This window comes from Entelurus aequoreus, linkage group LG20, assembly GCF_033978785.1.
Source record: "Entelurus aequoreus isolate RoL-2023_Sb linkage group LG20, RoL_Eaeq_v1.1, whole genome shotgun sequence".
In the NCBI taxonomy this organism is placed as follows: domain Eukaryota; kingdom Metazoa; phylum Chordata; class Actinopteri; order Syngnathiformes; family Syngnathidae; genus Entelurus; species Entelurus aequoreus.
Genome location: NC_084750.1, coordinates 42,540,301 through 42,553,611, shown reverse-complemented (window position 1 = coordinate 42,553,611; position 13,311 = coordinate 42,540,301). Strand labels below are relative to the sequence as shown.

The 13,311-nt window shown below is 32.3% G+C and overlaps 1 protein-coding gene across 1 annotated transcript in view; it reads left to right on the top strand.

Moving 5' to 3' along the window:
• csmd2 (CUB and Sushi multiple domains 2) overlaps positions 1-13,311 on the top strand; it is a 691,992-nt gene that overhangs the window by 668,933 nt on the left and 9,748 nt on the right. The window contains exons 69-70 of the transcript XR_009822205.1: positions 390-541; positions 11,349-11,480. The gene's annotated coding sequence lies outside the window, so the exon portion shown is untranslated. The remainder of the gene's footprint in view (positions 1-389; positions 542-11,348; positions 11,481-13,311) is intronic.

Below are 13,311 nucleotides of genomic sequence, written 5' to 3'. Positions count from 1 at the left end.
TACATATGTAAGACCCACCATGGCTTGTCTGCAATATATAAAATGTATTTTATCTGTCTGTATATGATGCTTTGCATTGTGTCTAAGCTTATTCTACTTTCTTGAACTTGAAACTTATTTTGAAGGTTTTGGAATAAAATATTTTGAAAAAGATACTTTTCAACCGAGCATTTGTTATACTCAAGCATGTATTTTTCCCCCTCTCCCACATTTGATCGACATAAGGTAAGTCACATGTGCCTGTATACTGCAACAAGATGTGAATCTTGCAACAACTCCAGGTTCGATTCCGATTCTTGCGGTGATGATTCTGCCGGGGGAATATTTTCAGAGTGAAATGTATTGGAGGTCCCCACTCTCTACTCTCTATTCACTTTGTTCTGTTCCAGGACAAAACACAATGAGTACACCTTGTGTTGTTATCTTGCCACATACAAACACATTGTATCGTATTTGGTTTCGATGGTGAGGAGAGGTGCCAGGAACGAGATGGAGGGGCAGCAAGGAGGACTAAAGCACTTGAGCAGAGGGACAATCGAGGGTAAGTCCACCAGGTTCTTCTCTCCGGCGCTGGTATGGTGACTGTTTGTACCTAAACCATTTACTTATATATGTAATAAATCTTTATTAACTGGTACTGTTCATGACAAAATGAAAATCGCTAAAGTTATTCCGATTTATAAAAATGGTGACAAACATATGGTCTCAAATTATAGACCTGTGTCTTTACTACCTCAATTTGCAAAAATTCTTGAGAAATGATTTGTAAATACACTCTATAAGTTCATTGATGAACATGAGCTACTGATTGGCCATCAAATTGGGTTCAGGAGTTTGTAGAAAATACTCCAACACTCTGTTGGAGTATTTATTGACTTCTGTAAAGCTTTTGACACAATCAATCATTTTTTACTTCTGCAAAGATTGGAAAACTGGCATAAGAGGTGTTTCACAACAGTGGTTAAGTAGCTATTTAAGTAATAGATCTCAATATGTGGAAATTAATAAGACTAAATCACAGCCAAGAAGAGTAACTTGTGGGGTGCCACAAGGCTCGGTATTGGGACCTAAGTTATTTATACTTTATTAAATGATATTTGTTCAGTATCTAATAAATTGAAATTTATAATGTTTGCAGATGATACAAATGTATATTGTTCAGGAGAAGACTTGTTGAGGATAATAGAGGTTGAGTTGATTCAGCTAAAAAAAATGGTTTGATATTAATAAGTGAAAATTAAATGATAAGGAAACTAAATTGATGGTGTTTAGTGGTGTAAGGACAAATTGTGAAGCAACATTAAAATTAAGTCAAGTGGAAATTGATAGAGTATATGAAACCAAGTTCTTGGGCATAATAATTGATCATAAATTATGTTGGAAACTGCATATTGAATATATAAAGGGAAACATATCCAAATCCATTGCTATTCTTTATAAAGTAAGACATGCTAAATAAGAAATGTCTGCATATGTTATATTATTCTTTTATTTTTCCATATTTAACATATTGTGTTGAAGTTTGGGGAAATGTTTATAAAACAAACATAGACCCAATAATTAAACTTCAAAAAAAGGGTAATTAGAATAATACACACCTACCAATCCATTATTCATAAGTTCTAATGTGTTAAAATGTTCAGACATTGTGTTTTTAAAAACAATGGAAATGATGTTTGGAGTAAAGAACAACAGCCTTCCAGCTTGTATTCTTAGGTTATTTCAATTGAGAGGAGAAAACTACCATTTACGGGGGTATTGATTTTTGAAATATGTAAAGTAAGAACGAATATAAAATGTATTTCAGTTTTAGGAGTTGATTAGTAGAACAAGCTCAGTGATGAGTTGAAGACATGTAGGTCTTTGTTAAGGTTTAAGAAAGCCTTGAAAGCTGAAATAATGGAACATTATAAAATATAGAAACAATTACTTTCATCCAATTGATTTTTGGAACGTTGATGTTCCAGGCAATCTAATGTTCAGTGAATGTATAACATAGGCAAATATAAGCCTTGGCTTCGGCCTATTCCTTTTTCTTGGTGTGTGTGTATGGTTGTTAATTTGTATCATCTGTGCTGTTAAATTGATCACACAAAACGGTTGATTATATGACCGAAATAAACTCATTTCATTCATCCGTAGGATAAATTGTTAATCTAACACTGGGGTCCGCAACCCAAAACGTCAAAAGAGTCATATTGGACCAAAAATACAAAAAACTAAACTGTCTGGAGCCACAAACAATGAAAAGTCTTATATAAGTCTTATAATGAAGGCAACACATGACGTAAGTGTCTATATTAGCTAAAATAGCCTACTATTAAAATGACTTTAAAAGTCTTATAATGAAGGCAACACATGACGTAAGTGTCTATATTAGCTAAAATAGCCTACTATTAAAATGACTTTAAAAGTCTTATAATGAAGGCAACACATAATGTAAGTCTCTATGTTAGCTATATTAGCCTACTATCAAAATGACTTTAAAAGTCTTATATAAGTGTTATAATGAAGACAACACATGATGTAAGCGTCGGTATTAGCTATATTAGCCTACTATCAAAATGACTTTAAATGTCTTATATAAGTGTTATAATGAAGGCAACACATGACGTAAGTGTCTATATTAGCCTACTATCAAAATGACTTTAAATGTCTTATATAAGTGTTATAATGAAGGCAACACATGACGTAAGTGTCTATATTAGCCTACTTTTGCATGATATACTAGTTACTGTGGTAAACATACTAAAACTAAAAATTTATTTTTCCATCTTCAATCCTTTTTTAAAAATGCTCCAGGGAGCCACTAAAGAGCCGCGGGTTGCTGACCCCCGATCTAACCCATTAGAACATAAATACAGTCTGTTATACAGCATTATTCACATGTGAATAACATAAATACAGTGTATTATACAGCATTATTCACATGTAAATAATATAAATACAGTCTATTATACAGCATTATTCACATGTGAATAACATAAATACAGTCTATTATACAGCATTATTCACATGTGAATAACAAATACAGTCTATTATACAGCATTATTCACATGTGAATAACATAAATACAGTCTATTATACAGCATTATTCACATGTGAATAACATAAATACAGTATTATACAGCATTATTCGCATGTGAGTAACATGAATACAGTGTATTATACAGCCTTATTCACATGTGAATAACATACATAGTCTATTATATAGCATTATTCACATGTGAATAATATAAATACAGTCTATTATACAGCATTATTCACATGTGAATAACATAAATACAGTCAATTATACAGCATTATTCACATGTGCATAACATAAATACGGTCTATTATACAGCATTATTCACATGTGAATAACATAAATAGTCTATTATATAGCATTATTCACATGTGAATAATATAAATACAGTCTATTATACAGCATTATTCACATGTGAATAACATAAATACAGTCTATTATACAGCATTATTCACATGTGAATAATATAAATACATTTTATTATACAGCATTATTCACATGTGAATAGTATAAATAGTCTATTATACAGCATTATTCACATGTGAATAATATAGTCTATTATACAGCATGATTCACATGTGAATAACATAAATACAGTCTATTATACAACATTATTCACATGTGAATAATATAAATACAGTATTATACAGCATTATTCACGTGTGAATAATATAAATTCAGTCTATTATACAGCATTATTCACATGTGAATAATATAAATACAGTCTATTATACAGCATTATTCACATGTGAGTAACATAAATACAGTATTGTACAGCATTATTCACATGTGAGTAACATGAATACAGTGTATTATACAGCCTTATTCACATGTGAATAACATAAATAGTCTATTATATAGCATTATTCACATGTGAATAATATAAATAGTCTATTATACAGCATTATTCACATGTGAATAACATAAATACAGTCTATTATACAGCATTATTCACATGTGAATAACATAAATACAGTCTATTATACAGCATTATTCACATGTGAATAATATAAATACACTCTATTATACAGCATTATTCACATGTGAATAGTATAAATAGTCTATTATACAGCATTATTCACATGTGAATAATATAGTCTATTATACAGCATGATTCACATGTGAATAACATAAATACAGTCTATTATACAGCATTATTCACATGTGAATAATATAAATACACTCTTATTATACACCATTATTCACATGTGAATAGTATAAATAGTCTATTATACAGCATTATTCACATGTGAATAATATAGTCTATTATACAGCATGATTCACATGTGAATAACATAATACAGTCTATTATACAACATTATTCACATGTGAATAATATAAATACAGTATTATACAGCATTTTCACGTGTGAATAATATAAATACAGTCTATTATACAGCATTATTCACATGTGAGTAACATAAATACAGTATTATACAGCATTATTCACATGTGAATAACATAAATACAGTATTATACAGCATTATTCACATGTGAGTAACATGAATACAGAATATTATACAGCCTTATTCACATGTGAATAACATAAATAGTCTATTATATAGCATTATTCACATGTGAATAATATAAATACAGTCTATTATACAGCATTATTCACATGTGAATAACATAAATACAGTCTATTATACAGCATTATTCACATGTGAATAACATAAATACAGTCTATTATACAGCATTATTCACATGTGAATAAAATAAATACAGTCTATTATACAGCATTATTCACATGTGAATAACATAAATACAGTCTGTTATACAGCTTTATTCACATGTGAATAACATAAATACAGTATTATACAGCATTATTCACATGTGAATAACATAAATACAGTATTATACAGCATTAATCACATGTGAATAATATAAATACAGTCTATTATACAGCATTATTCACATGTGAATAACAAATACAGTCTATTATACAGCTTTATTCACATGTGAATAACATAAATACAGTCTACTATACAGCATTATTCACATGTGAATAACATAAATACAGTCTATTATACAGCATTATTCACATGTGAATAACATAAATACAGTCTAGTATACAGCATTATTCACATGTGAGTAACATGAATACAGTGTATTATACAGCCTTTTTCACATGTGAATAACATAAATAGTCTATTATACAGCATTATTCACATGTGAGTAACATGAATACAGTGTATTATACAGCCTTTTTCACATGTGAATAACATAAATAGTCTATTATACAGCATTATTCACATGTGAATAATATAAATACACTCTATTATACAGCATTATTCACATGTGAATAGTATAAATAGTCTATTATACAGCATTATTCACATGTGAATAATATAAATACAGTCTATTATACAGCATGATTCACATGTGAATAACATAAATACAGTCTATTATACAACATTATTCACATGTGAATAATATAAATACAGTATTATACAGCATTATTCACATGTGAATAATATAAATTCAGTCTATTATACAGCATTATTCACATGTGAATAACATAAATACAGTCTGTTATACAGCATTATTCACATGTGAATAACATAAATACAGTGTATTATACAGCATTATTCACATGTAAATAATATAAATACAGTCTATTATACAGCATTAATCACATGTGAATAATATAAATACAGTCTATTATACAGCATTATTCACATGTGAATAACAAATACAGTCTATTATACAGCATTATTCACATGTGAATAACATAAATACAGTCTACTATACAGCATTATTCACATGTGAATAACATAAATACAGTCTATTATACAGCATTATTCACAAGTGAATAACATAAATACAGTATTATACAGCATTATTCACATGTGAGTAACATGAATACAGTGTATTATACAGCCTTTTTCACATGTGAATAACATAAATAGTCTATTATACAGCATTATTCACATGTGAATAATATAAATACACTCTATTATACAGCATTATTCACATGTGAATAGTATAAATAGTCTATTATACAGCATTATTCACATGTGAATAATATAAATACAGTCTATTATACAGCATGATTCACATGTGAATAACATAAATACAGTCTATTATACAACATTATTCACATGTGAATAATATAAATACAGTATTATACAGCATTATTCACATGTGAATAATATAAATTCAGTCTATTATACAGCATTATTCACATGTGAATAATATAAATTCAGTCTATTATACAGCATTATTCACATGTGAATAATATAAATACAGTCTATTTATACAGCATTATTCACATGTGAATAACAAATACAGTCTTATACAGCACTATTCACATGTGAATAACATAAATACAGTCTATTATACAGCATTATTCACATGTGAATAACATAAATACAGTCTATTATACAGCATTATTCACATGTGAATAACATAAATACAGTCTATTATACAGCATTATTCAAATGTGAATTATATAAATACAGTCTATTATACAGCATTATTTACATGTGAATATTATAAATACATTTACAGTACATGTACAGTCAAAAGGAACATATGCATTATACAGTCATGAATATAGATTTTAAAGTTAGCCGCAACATAGCAACTCTATAAAAAGGAAGCTCTCAATAATTCTATGGTCGTTTTCTTCCTGGTCGCCCAGACAACATAGATTATGCCCTTTCGTTTTTACACGTGCAGCATCCGCTCTTGTTCTAGCAAGTCAATTACGGCGAGGCATCAACCCACGGACCCGGGGAAACCAGAGGTGTGGACAAGTTGCACAGGTAATTGGCACCTATCTGTAATTGGTACCGACATCTATAGGAGCACATCTCTCATCTTCTGTGACGCAAGCTCACCTCTCGATATGGAAGATCCACTTTCCTGTGCCTGATAGGCAGGACGAGGGTTAAAAATGATTCGTGCGGAACGTTTAAAAAGAAAGAATTGCTCAGGGTCCCATGAGAAGATAGAACCTGTTAGGAGACGGTCTTGAATACCCCTCTTTTATGAGGCACATTTTTGGAAAAATGTCCTTTAAGACGGAAAAAAAAATTGAACAAATAAAAACGGATTCCTTAGATGCTGCACCGAAGTGTGTAACGTTAGCATTTTAATATTAGCACGCTACACTGCAAATAGTCAGTGTTCAAAAACAAGAAAAAAAAAATACAAAAATGAGGGGTATTTTATTTGAACTAAGCAAAATTTTTCTGCCAATAGAACAAGAAAATTTGGCTTGTCAAGACTTTCCAAAACAAGTAAAATTAGCTAACCTCAATGAACCCCAAAATACCTTAAAATAAGTATATTCTCACTAACAAGTGCACTTTTCTTGGTAGAAAAACAAAAGACACCTTTTTTTCTCAATATGTTGAAAATATTCTTAAATGAAGTAAATGCTAGTGCCATTATCTTGACATAATGATATGCACTCGGCATTACATTTCTTGAAACCAGCAAACTTATACTAAAAACTAATTTATTGTTCTTAATGGAAAGGCAACAAGGCAAGCGCTTGTTACTCTCGGGGTCTCCTAGCCGCTCAGGCAAATCATATTGTCTAAAAATGCATTTTCCCATCGACAACATGACATCATGTTCTTATTTCAAGCATGAAAAAAAAAAAATCATGACTTTGACACAATTGTGTCTCATAATTAAAACAGATGACAGCCAAATGGACTTTGCTGTTTTATTTTCAATGAAAAAATAGAAAACACGTACTCATATAGTAGTACAGTTGGCACAGTACAGCAAACTGACCGTTAATATTTAAACATCTAACATTTGACATTTCAAACTATTTTGAACCGAAATAGTTCATGCACATTCAGATGAATTCTTCAAAATTACAATTATACAGCCGGGCTGTATATATGTGCACTAATTGACTGAAAGAGCACGTACTTGGCGCGATGATGTCATGTTATCCATGGAAAAATGCATTTTTAGACAATATGATTTGCCTGAGCGGCTAGGAGACCCCGAGAGTAACAAGCGCTTGCCTTGTTGCCTTTCCATTAAGAACAATAAATCGGTTTTTAGTATAAGTTTGCTGGTTTGAAGAAATGTAATGCCGAGTGCATATCATTATGTCAAGATAATGGCACTAGCATTTACTTCATTTAAGAATATTTTTCAACATATTGAGAAAAAAGGTCTCTTTTGTTTTTCTACCAAGAAAAGTGCACTTGTTAGTGAGAATATTCTTATTTTAAGGTATTTTGGGGTTCATTGAGGTTAGCTAATTTCACTTGTTTTGGAAAGTCTTGACAAGCCAAATGTTCTTGTTCTATTGGCAGATAATTTTGCTTAGTTCAAATAAAATACCCCTCATTTTATTTTTTCTTGTTTTATATATATATATATATATATATATACAGCCCGGCCCCCGGCCAATTTTTTTTTTATTGTAATTTTGAGGAATTTATCTGAATGTGCATGAACTATTTCTGTTCAAAATTGTTTGAAATGTCACATGTTAAATGTTTAAATATTAACTGTCAGTTTACTGTACTGTGCCAACTGTACTACTATATGAGCACGTGTTTTCTATTGTTTCATTAAAAATAAAACAGCAAAGTCCATTTGGCTGTCATCTGTTTTAATTATGAGACACAATTGTGTCAAAGTCATGATTTTTTATTTCATGCTTGAAATAAGAAATGATTACTTTAAAAAAGTAGTTTTATACTTGTGAGTGTTGATGACACAGCTTTGCAACACTTGATCTTCTAGTTTCAAGCATGTTTTACTCAATATAGGTCATCAAATCTCAGCAACAAGCTGTAATATCTGAGATAATTTAGGACCAAAACCCTTAAAACAAGTAAAACACTAACATAAAATCTGCGAAGTGAGAAGAATTATCTTATCAGACAGAAAATAAGCAAATATCACCCTTATTTGACATATTTAATCTTATTTAGATTTCAGTTTTTGCAGTGCTAATGTTAGCAAGCTATCATTTTAGACACATTTTTCAGGTATACACCTCAGTATTCTTTTGGTACTTGATGCAGGCTAACGTTAGCAAGCTAGCATTTTAGACACATTTTTCAGTTACACACCTCAGATTAATATATTTTCATAGCTGACGCATGTTGCAGTTAGCGTTGTTGCATGCTAACATTAGCATGCTAGCTTTTTTTGTGATCTAATTTAACAGGTACCGTGTCAGGTATTGGTATTTCACTAATTCTAACTAAGCATGATCATTTAAGTATGTTAGCATAGTACTGTTAGCGTACTATCCTTTTTAGCTTACTTTGCTTGCATTTTTTGTTACTTGACGCTATCTGGCCAACGTGCTAACTGTTAGCACTTCAGTTCACCTTTAGCTCTTCAGGATTCACACGACATTTATACCGAAATTACATTTTGTAGTTCTTTGTTTAAAATATATATATATACTGTATATTGTACTGGTTTTGAAGGTGAAAACTACCAAAATGGCCCCCGCATCCTTTGATTTGTCAGCCTGTGGCCCTTAGTGGGAAAATTTTGTGCACTCTGGTTTAATGTACACACTAGTGGTAGAAGATGGATGGACCTCATGCAACAGTAAGGACAAAAAAGGCCTGATGCATTTAAAAGGTTATAATATTTATTTCAAATGTTTATTTTTAGTGTTTTCGCTGTAATCCCACACTAGCTTCTTGAGTCCAAATGAAAATGATTTTACTTTGTTAGTTTAAGGTTATTGATTTTTACTATTTTGACCCCTTAGCTGGCCAATAAATTCTTTGAATTCTAACTATTCAATTCCCTCAAATTAATGGGACATGTTTGATTTGATTTTTGTCATGATCCACCATGACAGTTTTGGACTGCTGTTCATTATTTTCATGAGTCGGTGTTATTTGCTACTGTAGTTTCCATTTCCTGCGTTCTTCCATTGACTGAGCGCTGGCTCGGGCACGCCTGTTCCTGGTTGGCAACCAGGGCACGGCAGTTACTGGTTAGCAACCAGAGGACTCTTCTTCCTGATTGGCAACCAGGGCACGTCTGTTCCTGGTTGACAACCAGTCAGATGACTCCCCTTTCTGGTTGGCAACCGGGGCACACCTGTTCCTGGTTAGTAACCAGAGGCAAGGCAAGGCCAACTTTATTTATATAGCATATTTACAACAATTTTTAAATTGGACCAAAGTGCTTTACAGGTTAAAAAGCATAGATAAAAAAAAACTAAGAACATAAACAATGCATAAGCTAAACAAGATAGTGCAAAATAAATACAAGGACTTATCTTCCTGATTGGCAACCAGAGCACTCCTCTTCCTGGTTAGCAATCAGGGCATGCCTGTTCCTGGTTGACGACCAGAGGACTCCTTTTCCTGGTTGGCAACCAGGGCATGCCGTTTCCTGATTGGCAACCAGAGCACTCCTCTTCCTGGTTAGCAACCCAAAGTGCTGCACAGACAAACAATTTGGGGTCAGAAAGTGCACGCAGTGTCACATTTACATTTCAACAGAGAAGGATGAACACAATACGATAGTAAAACATACGACCTAAAACTACTAAAATGTAATAAATACATTAAAAAAATGTATAAAACAAGAAATAAAACGACCAAGATATCCTGCCTAACTGGATTTGAACTCCAGGGAGTAAAAATAATGTTTCAACCTAGATTTAAATGTAAATGTTGCTTAGCATGACCTTCTAAAATGCTGTACTTGCGTCGCTTTGTTTTTACTGCCTCTACAAATGTAGTATTTTCCTGCACTCCCTAGCTGCACTAGCTTCTTTTTGTGATCATATACTGCCTTCTGTTTAAGCGTCACGGGATCACATTGCAAGCAACACTGCCAGTCCCAGGCTTGTTTTGTTTGCAAAATAACACATCTAACATAATTAGAAACATAAGTTAATTTTTAAAAAATGGTGCTTATATTGTAGGTTAGAGGTTCAGGGGGGGTTAATATTTTTTGCCACTCTACATAGCAGTTGACGGTGTGGTTAAAGCTGGAATTGCCACAAAACACACATTAAGATATTCAACACTTTACTGTCCTCTGGCGGCTAAAATGGATAGTGCACCCCCCCAAATTTGTCAAATTTCTTGTGTCAGGTAAACCGCAACGAATGGGGCCATATGAATCCCCTTCCTACTGTATTTGTCATTACTTGTACATGTTGGGTTTGAGTTAATTACCAGCATATGATTGACTTATGGAAACCTTATCAAATATGTTTTTTAAACTGGTTTGGGAAAATATTCCATATGGAGTAACAGAACCGAAATGATGGCTAAAAAGGAGCCAGAAAAATACTAGAATGACCAAAAAAGCCCCTAATGTACTCGAAAGGGTTTGAAAGTGTAACTCTTTCCAGTGTGTCCAGGTCACTGGTGCGTGTGAGTGGCGGGCAGAAAAGCTCGGGCTCCGTTGGGAAGAAGTTGTTTGAAACCACCTGCTAACAAATCCCTCGTCCACCGGTACAAGGACGCCGACACATAACATACAGGTAAGGCTCCATGATCAAAGTGTAAAGAAGGTATGGCAACCCGGGTAAAGCAATCTCCTCAATGATTGGTCAAAAGGCACTCACGTGACTACAAGGCGACGCTGCACTTCCTCATTAAACATTTATTTAAATTGAAGCGTGTTTGCTGAGTAAATACACAAAAGTCATCATTACTCCGTAATTGTTGGCCCAAAGCTCATCGTTGTGTATTTTTCTGACGTACATTTCCGGTATGAAACGTTTTTTTATTTTTTCTGTTGTGAATATTTATTGCTTATGGGAAACTGTGACCTACATATTTTAACACTAATTAGAATATGCCAATGCTCTAAATAGGGTGATACGCGAGTGTGTATTTTTATTTATTTATTTATTTTTTTTAACAACAAACATACATTTATAATTCACACAAAATTCAAGGCACTTTCAACATCAAGGAAAGAAAACAAAAGCAAATACAGAGTAATAATACTAAAAAATATGGAGAAAAAAACAAAACAAAAACAAAAAGGGCTACCTAAATTACTTTAAATGTTTTTAACAAATATATCAACTTAAGGGCTTTTGTACTCTTAATCCTTCTCCAAGATTTGATTGATAATTGTAACCCATTAAGCCAATTAGAAAATATAGGCCTTACTTTCTTAAATCGACATTTATGTAGAAAAACATTTCCGGTATGAAATATAGCTGCAACCATACACATCTTATAAGTAGACACAGCATTGGCTGCTGTGACGTGAGAAATTGGGCCGCCATCTTGAAGTGGTGATGAGGAGCCGGTGAGCAGCCTAAACTGACAGTTGACAGGTAGAAAACAAAGATGGTGTTCAAGGCAACTTTATTTGTGTAGCGCTTTTCATACACAAGGCAGACTCAAAGTGCTTCACAGACAACAAAGTGAAATGAAAGAAAATAAAAGCAAAATTAAAATGCAGACAATAAAAATAAAAACAGTGCAGACGTTAAAAGATTAAAAGATTTAGCTGAAAGCTAAGGTGAACATAAAAGTCTTCAGTCTAGTTTTAAAAGTAGTCAGAGTTGGGGAAAGTCTGACATCTTCAGGAAGTTTATTCCAGCTATTTGTTGCATAGTTCAGCGTTTTCCTGCTCAAATGAGCGGACTGTTGAAAATAGGAATCGGGGGATTAATTTTCATAAGTAAGATTTAACATTAACGTACTATTGGTTGTGTTTTGTGAAACGAGTGTGTGCATATTGTATATAGTTCTCTGCAAACCTATGAAATGTTCTATTTGGTCTTCATTATTTTGTCAGAATGCACCAGAATGTTTCATTTGTATGTGGAAATCACAAATAAATCTTCTGGGGGAGGATGACGCCCCTACAGGGGTTTGGTTTACAAACTTTCAGCCCCACCTAAAACAAAATTCACCAGCCACCACTGATTATGATGCATTCTCATTTTAGGAAAAGTATAAGACAATACTTTCTTAACAGTATAATTGTAACCAGGAATAAGTCTTCAAGTAACAATATTCAAATGCTAACATTGTTGGGTAAGACAGAATTTGGTTTTATTCTGAATCCAGTGAAACAGATTGGTGGTTTTAGCTGATATTAAAGACTTTCAGGTGTTTATATATGTTTGGCAGACACTTTTATCCAAAGCGACATACATAAAAAATACATATGAAACAATCACTGTAAACATGATCATTTAAGGGAAGAATGTAATACAAAATATCAACACAAAGTGTCAAGACAGAATAAACTCTCTGCTGCTGCAGCAACACAGATACAGTCTATAAGATATATATATATCTAATGTATTCTTACATTGTTTATGTAGGATATACACATGTATATAT